Here is a 17,112-nt window from a genome sequence, read left to right as displayed (position 1 = left end):
AAGTTAAAGTAAAAGTGAATGTTAAAGTTAAAGTTAAAGCGAAAGTTAAAGTTAAAGTTAAAAATACAGTTAAAGTTAAAGGTAAAATGAAAGTTAAAGTTAAAGTCAAAGTTAAAGTTAAGGTTAAAGTTAAAGTTAAAGTTAAAGTTAAAGTCAAAGTTAAAGTTAAAGTTAAATTTAAAGTTAAAGTTACAGTTAAAGTTAAAGTTAAAGTTAAAATTAAAGTTAAAGTTAAAGTTAAAGTTGAAGTTAAAGTTAAAGATAAAGTTAAAGTTAAAGTTAAAGATAAAGTTAAAGTTAAAGTTAAAGTTAAAGTGAACGTTAAAGTTAAAGTTAAAGCTAAAGTGAATGTTAAAGTTAAAGTGAAAGTTAAAGTTAAAGTTAAAGTTAAAGTGAAAGTTAAAGTGAACGTTAAAGTTAAAGCTAAAGTGAATGTTAAAGTTAAAGTGAAAGTTAAAAATAAAGTTAAAGTTAAAGTGAAATATTAACTTCTCATTTATTCAATAAAAGTAGAAAATTTGTTTTCTTATCGGTCACCACGCTTAAAAAGGTTAACTTGAATTAATATCAAAGACAAAACTTGAATTATTATCAAAGAAAACAAAATTTTGCATAAATATTATAATTGCATAAGTTGATAATATGCAATAGCATTACCGCGGCAGTAATTCACAGGTATGTATATTAGCAGAAATACAACTCGAAAAGCACAGAGCCCAAACAAACACGTCCGTACACGGCAAAGAACTATCTAACTGATATAGTTACAGGTTCGACACATAAGCAGTTTTTCATATAGATGAGTTTAACACATGCTTATGCATTATGAGTAGATTGCAAGTATTTTTATGGAGAATGGTAGAATGAGCGACACTGGCACCATCTGATAATGAAAAGTAGCCAACTCCCCAATTTTGTTCCAAGCAAATCATAAGAAGAAGAATTTGACATTTGCTTTGGCTAAGGGTGTTGGCACACTTTGCAAGTGAAATTATTTTTCCCACCCTTTGGTAATTTTTCACAATTAAAAACTGCAATATAACAATCGAATACGACACAAAATATGTTAGCAAGTATTTTTGTTGTATAGGGAGAATGTTTACAACAGTGTTTCCCGAAATTTTGTATGTGAATGGGCAAGGCGTAATAAACTTCAATTACCAATTCTGAAGTTCCTTCATATTTACAAACGCAACATATTGGTTGATTGTAGCGATGTTATTGGAATGCATAAGCTTGTGTTAAACGCATCTATATGAAAAATGTCATTGTGCCACCGCCTTTACATATTTGATATTAAGAGGTGACATATATAAATATATGCACGATAATTTAAATAAAAACTTAACTTTTCAAGAGGTTATGAGTTTTGTTTTAGTAAAATATTTAAAATTTTTGTTTACACAGCTATAATTTCAAAATGGATGGATCGATTTGAATATTTCTTCTTCGCAGTAAAACTCTGAAATATTTACATTCGTTCTGCATAAAAGAATATTTTATTCATTTCTTTTGTTTAAACAAAAGTAACATTTTTCCCAAAAAATTCAGTTCATGTGGTTATTCGCTGTCAACTGTGCGCGCAAACTTGGTTTGAGTGAGACATGATGGGTCACATATGTACGTACATAGCATTGGCTGCGTTATTTAACTTCGGAAGTACATTTATGTACATCTATGAATGTATGTATTTATTTTCACTTTATATCAGCTTGAAATATGTATGTATGTGCATTTTTATGCGTGTTACCAAGTTAAACATAAATGGTTAAATATGCACATATCTATTGAAAAATACTCTTTCGCTTCAAATTATAAACAAAACTTATATTTTGTGGTATATTTGTATATATGTGATAATGTCTGTGCGCTAAGGAAACATAACTCTCCAGTATATTTTTTATGCTAGTTTGTATGCTGATTAACTAACTGATTATCAATTTTTTATATTTTTTCTTGGCAGCCCTTTATTTTTTCAAGAAATTTCTTGTTAAAATTTGTTCCTACTTTGTGTAAGCTGTGCTCATATCGAATTAATTTTATCATAATTATTATATTTAATAATAATTATTATTATTATTAAATAATTAATTATTAATAATTAATTATTATAATTGATTATGGGAGAAAAAAGAAATTAATTTAGCCATGTCAGTCCGTCCGTCCGCCTGTCCGTAAACACGACAACTTGAGTCAATATTGAGGTATCGTAATGACATTTGGTATGTAAGTTCCTGGGAACTCATCTCATATCGCTATTTAAAATCAACGAAAACGGACTATAACCACGCCCACTTTTTCGATATCGAAATTTTCGAAAAACCGTAAAAGTGCGGTAATTTATTGCCAAAAACGAATATAGCGATACAACTAGCTAGGTGGGTTGACCTTGTGACGCAGAAAGAAAATTAGTCAAATTTTGGACAGTGGGCGTGGCACCGCCCACTTTTAAAAAAGGTAATTTAAAAGTTTTGTAAGCTGTGATTTGGCAGCTGAGTATGTAATGTTCGGTTACACCCGAACTTAGCCTTCCTTACTTCTTTAAGAACATTCCTTGTTGTACGAGGATGATTTTTACGGAGAGAAAAATTCTTTTCAAGAGGTGGACCAGATACCGATCCATTGAACGGACAGGGCCGCAGAGAGCCGAGCCGGGCCCCTGGAACAGTTCGCGTTTACGGGCTCCCCTAAAAAATAAACTCCATCCAGTAAAAAAAAATAACATAACATATATCAATTTTTCACTTCACATTGTCCGTTTTATTTCATATAAAATAAGATTTACTGGAGCACTTACATAAATGAAATATTAGATTTCATTGTTTGATTTGTTTACATTGACCTTTTCTAAATATGTCCATTTTAAACGAACCTTCCGTGCTTTTTGGTCTGCAAATATGAAAATTACCGATTGAAAACTAATGCTGCGAGCAAGGCTGGACTCCAACGCCAATGTTCCAAGGCTTGTCAAGCGAGTTTGGCTCATAGTAGAACGTAAAAAATTTTTCACGCGAGACTATAGACTAAAAGATCGCTTACCTTCAGCCACACTGACTGGAAGTGCGCAAAATATTCTTAATGCTATGCAGATTTTCGGAAATAATACGTCCATCTTCAAGTCAAGAAACTTGTTCAGAAGTTGAAATGGTAGCAGCGAATCACATCCCAAATTTGCTAAGTGGATGGCTTTGAGATGAATGATTTGATCTATTAGGTCCGTAGAAATATCGATATCATAAATCGTGCAGAATGCCGCTGCCTTTTCTCTGAGCTCTTCTTCCGTCAGATCCTGATATTTCCAAAACAAACTAAATTTAATCGCAATGTCATTTATGGCTTCGAAAGGTCTTGTCATGTTACCAATCAAGCAGTCCAAAAGAACGTAAAAAACTTGCTGTTTGAATTGAGTTTCGGAATCACACTCAGGTGATGCGCCAGGTAATTCATCGAACTGGCGCTTTCTTATCTTCCTTCATTTCTCTGCGAAGGTATTCACAACTCCTATACTCCCTGCCAGAACCTTACATTCTTGAAGTATGATCGACCATTGATCCCTGAACTTCTTAAACTCTTCAATCAGGCTCTGTATATTTTCTGTTTCCACGTCCAGTGTGGCATTTCTAGCTTGCAGTACCAGATTTTGATGGTTGATTACCGTCAACACTTTGAGCCAAATAGAGGCTAAGAGGATATACTCAAATTTCCCCATATATGCTTCAATACCTTTCAAATTCGTTACTGTTTCTGAACCCAAATTCAAAAGCTCACAAGGTTCAAATATTGCCAGGGAGTTATCTCTCAGGATATGACTCTGCGCTCCTTTGTAATGACCGCTCATACTTATTACTGCCATTATCATACCCTTGTCCACGGCAATCATCCAGTGGAATATTTTGCGTTTTTAGAGTGCTGCGAATCAGCTCAGAGATAGCTTCTCCTGTTTTTGCGTTACAACCGACAAACTATAAGAAGCGTTCTTGGATTTTCCATTTTCCGGAGTCCCTGTCTAATAAAACATAACGCAATATAAAAACAGTCTGCTCAATATGCGCCGAATCAGGGGTTGCATCCACTATTACTGTGTAATACTTGACGGACTTTCTCTCGCCTTCTATATTTCTAATTACTTGATTTGCACAGATTTCTATGAACTCATTTTGTATTCCATCAGACAAATAATTTGCTTGGAGACGATTCTTTCTCGTTTGAGATTCCCTCAACTTCTCCAAATGTTCATGCAATAGGGGGTCATAATTGCTGATCAGTTCCAAAATACCAAGAAAGTTTCCATTTTTTGGATTTCCGATCAATGAATTATCCCCTCTAAGTGCTAATCCTTTTTCTCCAAGAAATAAAACAACATCAAGAATTCTGCGAAGTATCTCTCTCCAGCGAGCTGCTTCACTTTTAAGCGTTTCCGCTAAGAGAAATCCACTGAACTTGTATTTCGAATTCTCATTTCATATTGGCGCCACTCTATATAGCCAGTTTTATGATTTTGACTATTTTCATGTTCAGGAATTTTGTCGTGTAACCTCTTCCAACCTTTATCTTTAGAATAACCTGAAGATTTTGTCAAAGCTGATCGGGTATTTTCGGAAATTTTGCTGAAAAGCCGGCATAGAAAACAAAAAAGCGCTTCTTTAGTTGCTCTCTAAGCGAGCCAATCACGCTTTACTTTTTCTCCCTTTTTTTAGAGTAGTATGGAGTATTATTTGAAGGAAATGGCCACCACTTAAGTCGTTGGGAAGTCGAAATAAAATGTGATTTTAAGTTAGTTGAAGCATTTTTGACAGATAGCGCTTATAAAATTGTGTCAAAAACGTTTATTTAACTTAAAATCACATTTTATTTCGACTATGACTATGCCCCATAGTATTTGATCGGATGCTTATGATTTTAGTTAAGTGATTTTAAATTTTAAAACAATTTTTTGTAGCAACAAAATATGTCTGTATCTATGAAATCCTAGTTAGAGTACTCTCAATACTGATTTGTCTTGCCGGGCCCCCAAAACTTTCCGGGCTCCAGGGCAATTGCCCTGGCTGCCCTCCCCCCCCTCCCCCCTATCTCCACGGCCATGCGAACGAATTCTATTCATGGTTATACTATGTTCAAACAGAAAAATAAATTGAGGAAATTTCGATTTGAGTTGAGTGCTCTTCATACAACTCGATTTAGCTTACACAATAGTAATTTGATAGCTGGTTGGCTCATCTCTACAGCAAGAACATACCTTTGTTCAGACTGTCAAAATGTGCGTGTTGGTATTAGGCGAATGAAATGGAATGAAAACATAAAAGTTTGAAATTTTTGTGTGTTGTAAGAAAATGTGTTCAATGTTTTGGTTTCATTTTGAGTTTGCCATCTTCTTTTGACAATCCCTACTCCAGTGAAATGAAAGACATAAAATCAGCTGATGAGATGAGCCAACCATATAGTTCAGCCATGCGCAACTTACGTTGAAATCTACTCAATAAACACACTTTACAAGGTTGTATTTGCAGTTTGAAACAATTTATTACGCAATTTTTTTTAAATTGGCAATTTGTTATTACAATTTATTATATGATAAATTGCGTAATAAATTGCCCAAATAGTATAAATTGCCAATTTGGTGTGTTTGAACCTAGTATTAGATTTGTCTGAAATTTAGTATAGGTAAGAGGTAGAAACTTCTTAAAATATATGCAAATAGACAAAGGTTAGGGAAGAAAAACATACACACGTACATACATGTTTCATCTACCTTGACACGCATGTAATCATAGTTGAATAAAATTAAAGATATTACACTTGTTGTAACATAAGTTTTATGTGTCGTAAAAAATTCATTACAATTTGGCGTTGAATAGTTTGAAATTTCCTTTTATTCTACTATTAAACAATTTTAATCTGTAACGTTTTACATTAGGTTAAAGCATCCTTAAATATATAGGTTAGGTTAAGTTAGGTTAAGAGGGCGAACGTGGGCCATACCCACACTTCCGCTCGGAGGACCTTGAGACTTCGCAGTCAACCTTATTGGTCCACAGCAAGTCCGTTGCCCTGTTCTCATATTCGTCGATTCTCCCTCGGAGACAACTAAGCGGTGGTCGGACGGAGCTGTCCACCTCACTTATGTCTAAGTCGGAACCTTTCCTAGCCATCTCTTCCGCGAGTTCATTCTCTTCAGTGCCGCTGTGCCTAGGGACCCAGCAAAATAGAAGCTAGAGAGGCTCTACACCTCCGCACGATGTCCAATTTTATCATGCTGGACTCTAATGCCCTTAAGGCGGTTTGGCTGTCACCAAAGATTGTTACGTCGGTGTTGGAGACCGCAGCTTTGCCGCTCTGTCTATGGCATAGACCTCGGCCTAGAATACACTGCATGCGTCGGGAAGTCGGAATGATTGGCTTAGCTGTAGATGTGTCGAGTACATCCCAGCTCCAATTCCCTTTTCCATTTTCGAGCCGTCGGTGTATATACCATTCCTCGCTTGAAGGATATCGTATGTTCTGAAACTGGAAGTCCAAAATCCTCTGTGATGTGGTCTGTTTTGGATGTTAGGTCGGTTATTATTCCGTTTAATTGCCCCTTCGTCATATCGTCCAGAATCGCCGCGTGTCCGTGCTTAGCTGTTTTCCACATGTTGGATTCTCTTAGTCGTAGAGCTCCTCTAGCGGCTAATCCATGCACGAAAACTGGCAGAGGCGTCAAGTGAAAGATGACATTTAGCGCTTCCTGAGGTGCGCTGCTCACGGCGCCTGACATTCCCAGGCATGGCAGGCTTTTTATCTTCCCGATCCTCTGTTGATTACTCTTTTTGTCTAGCGCCTTCCACCAGACTAGAGCTCCATTTGTTAGTATCGGTCGAATGACTGTGCTGCACATGCCATAAATGACATGTGGTGCCAGTCCACAGTTCCGCCCAAAAGCCTTTTGCAGGCGCAGTATGCTGCTAGAGCTTTCTGATCTCATCTCAAAGTTCCTTCTCCAGCTTAACTTGGAATCGAGTTTAATTCCAAGATATTTCGCTTCCGAAGATAGGTTTAACGTTGTGCCGTTTAGCCTCTGTAAGTTAAAGGAGGGTATCTATGTCTTTGTAGTGAACAGAGAGGGGTGCCTCTGGTGGTCAGTTGGCCAATAGAACCAGTCCCTAAAGTTGCGTTGACAACTCTACTCCTTAGCATAGAATCGATCCATGCAACTATAGAGCTTTGGGTTCCATATCGTGTAAGAGCCTTGCAGATGGCCTCCGTCTGCACGTTGTTGGAATCGCCCTCAATGTCGAGCAAAGCTGCTAACGTGTATTCCTTGCAGCAAAGTGAGTTCTGGCACTGGCTGCCTCATGAAGGACACTTTCAACTGATTTGCCTTTTTGGTATGCATGCTGTGCTGCATCTATCTGCCAGAGATTGGCATTGCTTCTAATATGTATATCGATAAGTCTCTCACGTGTTTTAAGGATAAAGAGAAGAGGCTTATTGGTTTATAGTCTTTGGCTTCCGAGTGGTTAAGTTTTCCTGCTTTAAGAATGAAAACCACCCGTACATTTCTCCAGGCTTCGGGTACATAACCATCTTGTAGGCATCTTGAGAAGATGCCGCGTAGATATGGTATCAGTTCGTCACAAGCGGCTTGTAACAGAGCCGGTATCACATCATCCGGTCCCGCCGATTTGTAGGGCTCGAATGATTTTATAGCCTATGATATTTTGTCCCGGTCAACGATGTCCGTGACGTCGGTTTCCGGAGGATATGCGCGGTTTTCTGGCATCGTCGTACCTGTCGTATCCGTGAATCCAGGAAAGTGTGTCTCCATCAAGAACCCTAGAGTTTCCTGACTGGAGACGATCCATGAGCCATCAGACTTCCTTATGCTACTAGGAGCTGAACTAGATCCTAATAGTATTTTGCGAAGTCTTGCTGCCTCATTTGTCGTCGCCAAGTTCTCACAGAATTGCTCCCATGATATCCTTTTTTTCTTCCTGCATCCCATTCCTCTTCCAGCCGGCTCTGTTTGGCTTTGTTGAAGAGTTTTCTTGTTGTTGACCTGAGTTGGCTGAGCTCTGTGTTCCACCACGTAGTTCTAGGTCTTACCCGTGGTCTAGTAAGAGGAAAACAGAATTCAAAAGTGCTTGTCAATATCGATGTCAGTCGGTTTACCGCTCTGTCTATATTGTTAGCTCCCGTTTTGACTTCCATTCCCGTGGATGCCAGTTTGTGAGTTGCTACTTCAGAATATTTGTTCCAGTCTGTTTTTCTTGGATTTCTATATCGCCGGGGAACTTCCACTTCAAGATCGATGTTGAAGAGTATCCTATCTCCAGTCATCGATTCTTACAGTGGGAGAGTCTTTGGCCAGGGTGATATCTATGACTTCCGCTCTAATTCTATTCCTAAACGTTAGCTGGTTGACTTTTTTGCATACAATTAGATTAGTAGTAAATAAGTAGTCAAAAATGGACTCACCTCAGTAGTTTGGCAGGCCTGTAGCTTCTTCCAGTGAGTAGTTTTTAGGCTTGGCGACCAATCGGCTGGTCAATTGCTTTGTAAGTGGTAATGAGCGTTTCTTTCTCTTTACCCGAAGTGCCAGCAAGAGATTTGAGGATTTTATTGCGGCTCTGGATTTTCGGTACAGTTGCGGCTACATGCTAGCCAAAATGTAGATCCTGCTCAAACATCACACCCACGATTTTGGGGTGTAAGACAGTCGGTAGCGTAGTGGACGTTCAAAATGGTCGACATCTGGGAAGTCCATGTAGTAAATAAGGTTGCCAATGATTTAGTCGGTGATAATGTCAGGTTTCGCGAGGGGAAAAAACTGGAGAGATCAGGTAGGTAGCCACTGAGCTGTGGACATTATTGTGCAGTCATAGGCATAGGAAACGGTAGTGACTCCTTCTGGTGGCGAAGGTAGCTCTGATATGTAGAAATTAATAATAAGTTAAATTAAAAATAAGTGGGGATTGGACATCACCCTGAGGCGCCCCTTGTTTAATTCTTCTTGGTTTGGATGTTGCGTTCTTAAATTGCACTGATGCCTGCCGACCACCCATATAATTTGCGGTCCACCTTTTAAGACTTGGGGGAAGGGTAGACCCTTCCAGGTCTTGCAGTAACGTACCATGGTAGACCGTATCAAAAGCTTTTGACGATGGCATCCTCAACCTCTTTTGCGGTGATGGTAATTGGGGACGCGCTGAATTTATGTTTATGTGCACGTCTGTTGGCCCGCCGTCTAACTTTGTCAACCGTAGAGTGCATTATATATTGTCGGCAAAAAGCGCTCGCGCATTTTTTCGCATCCAACAGCACTTTATCGCCGAAGGCGATGGAAATTTTGTCATTGTGCTTAGACGGATTCGGTAAGGATTTTACAGTGAACCAACGCTTACCACACCGGCAGAGAGGTTACAACCACTTAAATGCTCCTCCCATTTCGCCCGCATGTGTTCATCCACAAGAAATCTGGGGGCCTACTCTGTATTGCGATGCGAAAGGCAGTGCGATGCGAAAATAAATTGCGATGCGAAAGGTAATTGGAACTCTGTAGCGCTATCGCATTGCTAACAGTGTCGCTTTTTTATTTTTCGCTAATTTTTTGCTTGAGTATGCATCACTGACCAAAGTCAAAGAAAGAGAACAAAACAAACAAGGCGATTACAATTTCGGCTAACGATTAATTTTTGTTGAGCAAATTAAAAAATGGATTCTGTAGCATTATGGGACGATTTAAATGAAGAAAGAATTGATAGGAGGATTATAAGGGACAACTCCAACATTATGAGTCTCAGCGATCAAAGGTAATTTAAACGTTACAAAATTACTCATACATATACTATTGCTTTATGTTCTATTCATTAGTTTTGTGCAGAATTTTCGGCTTAATAAGGAAGTCTTTTGTATGTGCTAAATAGCATTAAAAGTGAGTTGAAAACCCCACGGAGAGCAACGGCAGTTCCTGAAATAATAAAAGTTTCTACAACGTTGAAGTTTCTTGGTCAGGGTGCATACCAACACTTGCTGGCCAAGACCGTCACGCGGGATTAGCACAGCAAACCGTTTCGAGTTGTATTTTGGAAGTATGCAGTGCAATTGAAACGATATTGTGTCCAAAGCATATTACTTTTTCAATGAGCAATCGCGAAAAACAGGATGCCAACCGTAGGTTTTATGCTAAATTCGGAATTCCGGGTGTGATCGGAGCTGTGGACGGAACGCACATTCAAATGATAAGGCCATCAAAAGACGAGCATCTATTTTTTAACCGAAAGTTTAAGCACAGCATAAATGCAATGATCGTAAGTGTATTTCGATTAAATAAGATTACTTTTATTGTGCCTACATGTTTTGTTCTATTTTAGATATGTGATCACAAAATGCAAATAAGAGCGGTCAATGGTAAATTTGGAGGTGCATCGCATGATTCGCACATATGGAACTTGTCCGCTGAGCGCGAATATTTAAGGACTGCCTATGAAAATGGAGATACTGGCCAACGAATTCTCGATAAGCTTTTTAATATATCGATTTAATGTAATGGTAGCATACACGCATTAACATAGTTACTTATGTAATATATAACATAATATATATACATATAATAAATGGTAATGAATGCTATTCAGCTAAAAATACCTTTATGTTTTTGTTATCTGCAGGTGACTCAGGATATCCGTTGGAACCATGGCTTCTTACCGCATACAGGAATTCTGCGGAGGATTCTGACGAGAATTTTTTCAATCAAAAATATTCAAAGGGAAAGTCTCTCATTGAGAGAGTTTTTGGTGTTTTGAAAGGTCGACTTCGCTGCCTTTTGGCCTCAAGAGAGTTGCATTATGCTCCAGCAAAAGTGGTACAAATACTAAATGTTTGTTGTGCCCTGCACAATATTTGTATAATGTTCAAAGTTGAAAATCTTCCCAGTTCAGAAATTGAACCGGAAGAAGTGAACGTAATAAATGCAGAAAACGTGGAAAATCATAGAATGGGAAATATTGCTAGTTGTATCAGAGACCAAATAAAAAATGACATGATTTCCAATAGAAATGCTTTATAAAAAAGTGGTTTAAATTTAACGTTATTTATTTATGTATTTTTACGGCTGCTGAGGCCTACAACTTAAACTACTAAATATAATTCAGTATTATTTAAATTCAAGTTTTCAGTCTTTTATTTAAGTAAGGTTTACAAAGTGTGTATATATATAACAAGTAAGGAAGGCTAAGTTCGGGTGTAACCGAACATAACATACTCAGTTGAGAGCTATGGAGACAAAATAAGGAAAATCAATCTGGGGTAACCCTGGAATGTGGTTGTATAACATGTGTATCAAATGGAAGGTATTAAAAAGTATTTTAAGAGAGAGTAGGCCATAGTTCTATGGATGAACGCCATTTAGGGATATCGCCATAAAGGTAGACCAGGGCTGACTCTAGAATTTGTTTGTACGATATGGGTATCAAATGAAAGGTGTTACTGAGCATTTTAAGAGGGAGTGGGCCGTAGGTCTATCGGTGGACGCCTTTTCGAGATGTCCCCATTAAGGTGGACCAGGGGTGATTCTATAATGTGTTTGTACGATATGGGTATCAAATCAAAGCTGTTAATGAGTATTTTGAAAAGGAGTGATCCTTAGTTCCATAGGTGGACGCCGTTTCGAGATATCGCCATAAAGGTGGACCAGGGGTGTCTCTAGAATGTGTTTGTACGATATGGGAATCAAATGAAAGGTGTTACTGAGCATTTTAAGAGGGAGTGGGCATTAGGTCTATAGGTGGACGCCTTTTCGAGATATCGCCATTAGGGTGGGCCAGGGGTGACTCTAGAATGTTTGTACGGTATGGGTATCAAACGAAAGGTGTTACTGAGCATTTTAAGAGGGAGTGGGCATGAGGTCTATAGGTGGACGCCTTTTCGAGATATCGTCATTAGGGTGGACCAGGGGTGACTCTAGAATGTGTTTGTACGATATGTGCATCAAACGAAAAGTGTTACTGAGCATTTTAAGAGGGAGTGGGCATTAGGTCTATAGGTGGACGCCCTTTCGAGATATCGCCATTAGGGTGGGCCAGGGGTGACTCTAGAATGTTTTTACGATATGGATATCAAACGAAAGGTGTTACTGAGCATTTTAAGAGGGAGTGGGCATTAGGTCTATAGGTGGACGCCTTTTCGAGATATCGCCATTAGGGTGGGCCAGGGGTGACTCTAGAATGTGTTTGTACGATATGGGTATCAAATGAAAGGTGGTAAGGAGTATTTTAAAAGGGAGTAATCCTTAGTTCTATAGGTGGACGCCTTTTCGAGATATCGCCATAAAGGTGGACCAAGGGTGACTCTAGAATGTTTGTACGATATGGGTAGCAAACGAAAGGTGTTACTGAGCATTTTAAGAGGGAGTGGGCATTAGGTCTATAGGTGGACGCCTTTTCGAGATATCGCCATTAGGGTGGGCCAGGGTGACTCTAGAATGTTTTTGTACGATATGGGTATCAAATGAAAGGTGGTAAAGAGTATTTTAAAAGGGAGTAATCCTTAGTTCTATAGGTGGACGCCTTTTCGAGATATCGCCATAAAGCTGGACCAAGGGTGACTCTAGAATGTTTGTACGATATGGGTATCAAACGAAAGGTGTTACTGAGCATTTTAAGAGGGAGTGGGCATTAGGTCTATAGGTGGACGCCTTTTCGAGATATCGCCATTAGGGTGGGCCAGGGTGACTCTAGAATGTGTTTGTACGATATGGGTATCAAATGAAAGGTGGTAATGAGTATTTTAAAAGGGAGTAATCCTTAGTTCTATAGGTGGACGCCTTTTCGAGATATCGCCATTAGGGTGGGCCAGGGGTGACTCTAGAATGTTTGTACGATATGGGTATCAAACGAAAGGTGTTACTGAGCATTTTAAGAGGGAGTGGGCATTAGGTCTATAGGTGGACGCCTTTTCGAGATATCGCCATTAGGGTGGGCCAGGGTGACTCTAGAATGTTTTTGTACGATATGGCTATCAAATGAAAGGTGGTAAAGAGTATTTTAAAAGGGAGTAATCCTTAGTTCTATAGGTGGACGCCTTTTCGAGATATCGCCATAAAGCTGGACCAAGGGTGACTCTAGAATGTTTGTACGATATGGGTATCAAACGAAAGGTGTTACTGAGCATTTTAAGAGGGAGTGGACACTAGGTCTATAGGTGGACGCCTTTTCGAGATATCGCCATTAGGGTGGCCCAGGGGTGACTCTAGAATGTTTGTACGATATGGGTATCAAACGAAAGGTGTTACTGAGCATTTTAAGAGGGAGGGGGCATTAGGTCTATAGGTGGACGCCTTTTCGAGATATCGCCATTAGGGTGGGACAGGGGTGACTCTGGTATGTTTTTGTACGATATGGATATCAAATTAAAGGTATTAATGAGGGTTTTAAAAGCGAGTGGCCCTTAGATGTATATGTGAAGGCGTTCTCGCGATATCGACCAAAATGTGGACCAGGTGATCCAGAAAATCATCTGTCGGGTACTGCTAATTTATTTATATATGCAATACCACTAACAGTATTCCTGCCAAGATTCCAAGGGCTGTTGATTTCGCCTTGTAGAACTTTTTCATTTGCTTCTACTTAATATGGTAGGTGTCACACCCATTTTACAAAGTTTTTTCCAAAGTTATATTTTGCGTCAATAAACCAATCCAGTTACCATGTTTCATCACTTTTTTCGTATTTGGTATAGAATTATGGCATTTTTTTCATTTTTCGTAATTTTCGATATCGATAAAGTGGGCGTGGTTATGGTCAGATTTCGCCCATTTTTTATACCAAGAAAAAGTGAGCTCAGGTAAGTACGTGGGCTAAGTTTAGTAAAGATATATCGGATTTTGCTCAAATTATTGTGTTAATGGCCGAGCGGAAGGACAGACGGTGGACTGTGTATAAAAACTGGGCGTGGCTTCCACCGATTTCGCCCATTTTCACAGAGAACAGTTACCGTCATAGAATCTATGCTCCTACCAAATGTGAGAAGGATTGGTAAATTTTTGTTCGACTTATGGCAATAAAAGTATTCTAGACAAACTAAATGAAAATGGGCGGAGCCACGCCCATTTTGAAATTTTCTTTTATTTTTGTATTTTGTTGCATCATATCATTACTGGAGTTGAATTTTGACTTAATTTACTTATATACAGTAAAGATATTACATTTTTTGTTAAAATTTGAATTTAAAAAATTTTTTTTTTAAAAAGTGGGCGTGTTCTTCATCCAATTTTGCTAATTTTTATTTAGCACATATAGAGTAATAGTAGTAACGTTCCTGCCAAATTTCATCATGATATCTTCAACGGCTGCCAAATTACAGCTTGCAAAACTTTTAAATTACCTTCTTGTAAAAGTGGGCGGTGCCACGCCCGTTGTCCAAAATCTTACTAATTTTCTATTCTGCGTCATAACGTCAACCCATCTACCAAGTTTCGTCGCTTTATCTGTCTTTTGTAATGAGTTATCGCACTTTTTCCGTTTTTCGAAATTTTCGATATCGAAAAAGTGGGCGTGGTTATAGTCCGATATCGTTCATTTTAAATAGCGATCTGAGATGAGTGCTCAGGAACCTACATACCAAATTTCATCAAGATACCTCAAAATTTACTCAAGTTATCGTGTTAACGGACGGACGGACGGACATGGCTCAATCAAATTTTTTTTCGATCCTGATTATTTTGATATATGGAAGTCTATATCTATCTCGATTCCTTTATATATGTACAACCAACCGTTATCCAATCAAACTTAATATACTCTGTGAGCTCTGCTCAACTGAGTATAAAAACTAATACTAATTGTATATAAATAACATACATACTGAAAAGTGCACCAAATTATACTTCGGTAATGCACTGTGTATGTGCAGGTACATACGTAAATAAATAGAAAATAAAAAGGAAATTTTATTACAAAAACTAAGCCACTTGTAGCACATAAATTATATGTATACATATCTTTAAAAAAAAATTTTGTGTATCTGTTACTACTTTTTGGATATTGCTTTGTTGTCCTGTAACTCCACATCCAACATTTGTTTTTTAATTTCTAATTTGTTTAATTTGACTCTTAAATTTTCACGGTCCATTCTTTGTTTATGGACAAATTGTTCTTTGGCGAACTTTAACTTTTTATTTTTTATTTTTAATGTAATTCTCATCGTTCTGGCAAGGTTTTTCAAATTGTCATTAATCTCATTTAGCACTTTTACTGAGTTGCTTTGGTATTCAATTTGGTTGTCTACTTGCCTTTCCAATAGACTCTGCTTCTTGCGTGGAGTAAGTACCGATCGGCTGCAAGGTTCCTGTTGTTGTTGTAGCAAGAAAGGTTGCTCGTTCTCCTCTTCACTCATTTCAACCGAATCGCAGTCGTCATTAAAAGCATCTTCCAAAATTTCACTTGGTACTTCCGTCATAGCCTGCCGCGCACCAAACTCCCGCGTTCCAGCTATCCCGTCGACTGCTTGGTCCATCGATAGCAAATCGCTAGCTTGCTGTTCCAATGGGGTGAGCGCGGAGTAAACAGATGGGCCGCCCCCGTACCAGCAATATTGGTTTTATTGCGACGCATTTTGGCCTTCAAATGGACTTTGTAGTCAGCCCAAACCTATAAATTTTATCAATCCCATTATAGAATTAAAAGTACACATATATCACCCAACCTACTTTTTTCCAGCCGGTGATATCACGCATCGGTGGTCCAGCTGCATTTAGTTGGCGAGTTACTCTTTTCCACAAATTATTGGCCGTTGTTTTCGCGTTGGGTGTTTTAAGTAACCCTTTGGCCAAATCTGGGTGTATTGCCATGAAGTCCACTAGGAGTTCGAATTGTTGCTTTTGTGTTTGTTTTGTTTTTTGACTTGTCCTATATATTTTCAAAAGAATGTACAATGAATATAAAGATATCAATTTATAAAATCATCAATTAATACTTACATATTGGTACAATGCGAATGCCTATTACTTGTAGCAAGAAAAATGCGAAAATGAATGCTGTTTGACATTCGCTTTCGCAATACAGAGTGCCGGCAATGCGAAAAGGGAGAAAAATTGCGAATGGGCAAAATGTGAATGCGAAAGTCAAAATATCGATTTTGCGATTTCGCGTATTTTTGCTTTCGCATCGCAATACAGAGTAGGCCCCCTGGTTTGCTTATCGTTGCTCGCTTGGCGATGCTTTTAGCTAGTTGATGTTGCTGCTTAGCTGGCTGTTGCTGATTAAAGATGGTTTTTTTTTTTTAATTTTTTTTTTATTTTTTGATTTTCAAAAATCTTTTTTTAAACAATTTTTGTGCATATAAGTGTTTGTATTAATATATGTTTGTATCAAAACGGCACTTATGATGATTTCTTTTGTGTTTTAAAGACAAATTTTTCCCTTTATGTTAAATGTTACGTCTAAAGACTAAATTGCAGTTCAAATGTTATTGTATTATGTTAAATTTAAGTGAACTGTTGGAAAATATGTTATTGCTTGATGTTAGTTATTAATAACTTTTTAATGTTTGTTTTTTCGTTTTATGTTTTATTAGAATAAACCAGACTCCCTGATGAAGATGTTATAAAAAACATCGAAACGCGTAGGAGAATAAGAAAAAACAAAAGTTTTTGTCTTTTTATTTATCGGCCGAAAAGCTCCTTTTGGAAAAATTAATAAAAACTATACTCTGGCCCAAAATCACTAATAATAAAATAATCGGAGAGCTAAACCGAAGCAACTGTAGAACATAAAACTAATAAAATGAAGCACTTTTTCAAACATATGAAATTTAAGTACGATGAGACCACGAACTATATCATCAAGCAATACAATAAAAACAACAAAAAACTTACGAAGCAACGACAAAGACTAAAATTTTTACTCCGATGTAAAGATTTCGGAATTATGCCTGCACACTTAAAGGGTAAGACAAACAAAATTGTTAGTGGGTTTAAATTGGATAAGACAAGGAAAGAAATGGAGAAAATACAAAAACAATTTATATGGAAAATTTTAAATCTAGAAATAAAGGAAGCAAACATCCAAATAAAAATTGTAAGTACAGACATTTGGCACATTAGGGAGGACCTCAAAAAGAGATTAGAAAAAGAAGATT

General features: G+C 37.8%; 1 protein-coding gene and 1 pseudogene across 18 annotated transcripts in view; both read left to right on the top strand.

Moving 5' to 3' along the window:
* The window catches only part of LOC137237381 (uncharacterized), a 617,434-nt gene that overhangs the window by 487,913 nt on the left and 112,409 nt on the right, over nt 1-17,112 (top strand). The window lies entirely within an intron of this gene.
* On the top strand, nt 9,691-11,044 carry LOC137250465 (putative nuclease HARBI1; annotated as a pseudogene).

This window comes from Eurosta solidaginis, chromosome 1 (genome assembly GCF_040869045.1).
Source record: "Eurosta solidaginis isolate ZX-2024a chromosome 1, ASM4086904v1, whole genome shotgun sequence".
NCBI classification, from domain to species: domain Eukaryota; kingdom Metazoa; phylum Arthropoda; class Insecta; order Diptera; family Tephritidae; genus Eurosta; species Eurosta solidaginis.
This window is presented reverse-complemented; position numbering and strand designations above follow the sequence as displayed.